This window comes from Bison bison, unplaced genomic scaffold, assembly GCF_000754665.1.
Source record: "Bison bison bison isolate TAMUID 2011002044 unplaced genomic scaffold, Bison_UMD1.0 scf7180017864341, whole genome shotgun sequence".
NCBI classification, from domain to species: Eukaryota; Metazoa; Chordata; class Mammalia; order Artiodactyla; family Bovidae; genus Bison; species Bison bison.
The window spans coordinates 3,999,043-4,001,503 of NW_011494913.1; positions in this window are offsets into that span (position 1 = coordinate 3,999,043).

A 2,461-nucleotide genomic window follows, 5' to 3' on the forward strand; every position below is an offset into this window, starting at 1 on the left:
CATCCTTGTATAAATATCTTCATAGACTTATTTTCTTAGGTTACACTCTTAAAAGTGGAAACAACGGATGTGAACTTTCAAAAGTTCTTCAAGGTGGAAAAAAAAAAAAATCTGAGATTCTTGATAAATACTGCTACCTTGCTGTCCAAAAAGGTTTCTCATTTACACTCCCAAGAGCAGTGTAAGAGTGCTCGTTTCACTACCTAGCCAGGTAATTTCTTGCAAGTTTTTTCTCTTTCTGCTAATAGAGTGCCTGATTTCTTGCCTGAAGCTAGCTTCTTTTAAGAGTAGTGGATTCCATTTATCTGACCCTAGCGTTCCTGCTGCAGCAAATGCTTTTTTTAAAGCTTAAACTTCAGGGAAGTAAAGGGTGCTTTCCTTCTTCTCTGTAGTAACACTATTTTCCCTCCTGCACTTGGTCTCACCGCCTATGAGAGCTGTTCTCAGTTGTGTGTAAATTCAGTCAGTGTGCCTCGCGATGCCTTTTCTTAGGCCTTTGAACATGTTAAATCCTCAGAAGAGGTTTGGGACTAGTTGGTGTCGCCCCCACCTATATATACATGTAGGTGGGGGCGACATACGTATATGCATATATATATCCATATATATATGTTGGGAGGTACCCTATTATAGACTCTTTATCCTCATGTAGTGTCAATGGAAGACAGTAACTTGAAATAATGGCATGTTGTGCAGCTTGATGAAGAAGAATCAGGAATTTCTGGGGCCTATCAAGTACATGCCAGCTTTTTTTCCGTCTCTGAAAAGCTGACTTGGATGCACTTCCCTGCTGGTCCGGTTGCCACAACTGTGCTCCCAGTGCAGGGGCCCTGGGTTCGATCCCTGGTTAGGGAACTAGATCCCACACGCTGCAACTAAGAGCTTGTGTGCTTCAACTTAGATCCTGCTCAGCCAGATTTTTTTAGACACTGTTCTTCTGGAAGAGCCTAATCCTTATGGGTAGGTTAAAGCAGACACAAATTCAGTCGTTAAGTCTTCATTTTCTGGGAGAAATATTTACCTGCCTATTGCTAGTACATGAACCATTTCTGGCACTTCGTACTTCAGTTGGATGCATATTCCTAAAAACAGCCTGACTCCAGCCCTTGGAGCGGTACAGCCAAGGTGGACACAGTTCACTGCAGGTGACTGGCCAGAAGTATAGGCAGAGCCATCTGGTGGCAGCAGTCATGGGGAGTTAAAACACTGAGCTCACGGTAAGAGCAGGTGGGCAGGTCGCCCTGAAGCTGGGAATCAGGAAGCAAGAACTTGGTTCAAGTACAAAGGTACGTGAAAAAAAGTATTTCAGATAGAAGCAGAGACTAGAGCTGAAAGGCTAATCCATAATGACCTTTTGAGTTGCTGTTGATTGTTATTCTCTTTGGTAGATGTGACACGCGTGGCCTGCCTACTGCTGCTCTAAACTTGATCTTCCTGCTTATCGTCCAGTTACTTGCTCAGAGTGAAATTCAGAATGATTCCAGATGCCCTAGTGCTCCCTACCCCCACCTCACTAATAACCTAGATTTTATACAGGGAACCTGAAATGTTACCATTGTTTTAAAAGTCAATATGAAGTTCTTAACATTCAAAGTATTTTTAAGCAAGAGGAAGAAGGAACTTGGGCCTCTTTTTTTTTTAAAGGTAGGGAAAGCCTTTTTTGAAAGCAACTTTAGAATCAAGTTGAAGCACAGCTGTTGCTCCATTCTCTGTTGCTCTCATATGCGACTAAAGTCCAAGTAAGTGTTGAAAACCACTAAAGGAAAGAATGGAAAAGCTGTGGCAGGAAAAGGGCCACCACTGTAGGGGGAAGCATTGCAATCAAGCACTTTAAAAGCAGCTTCTATTATTGATAATTGACTGTCTTCACACTCGGCTAGCAGTTGTTGAAGAGAGATTCTGCCTCACAAGATTCCGCTGCATGGTCTTCAAGCATCCCTGTGGCCAGTAAGAAGTCTGATACGTGTCTGATTCAGTCTTTTTTGGTTTAACTTAACCGCTTTCATTCAGGGAACACAATTTAATTTAATTTTTGATGTCTGGAAATTTAAACTTGCCGTGTCTAGATCCATTCATTCTGTTTCTCGGTGCTAATTGGGTCCTGTTAATCTTCCCATAGGAGCTTTTCTTCCATCACTTCTCTGCTCTCCCTCCCCTTTCACTTTCCTGTTTCTGGAACTGCTTTGCACAAATCAGATTAGGTCAGATCAGTAGCTCAGTCGTATCCGACTCTTTGCGACCCCATGAATCACAGCACGCCAGGCCTCCCTGTCCAACACCAACTCCCGGAGTTCACTGAGAACGCCCATCGAGTCAGTGATGCCATCCAGCCATCTCATCCTCTGTCGTCCCTTTCTCTCTCCTGCTCCCAATCCCTCCCAGCATCAGAGTCTTTTCCAATGAGTCAACTCTTTGCATGAGGTGGCCAGAGTACTGGAGTTTCAGCTTTAGCATCATTCCT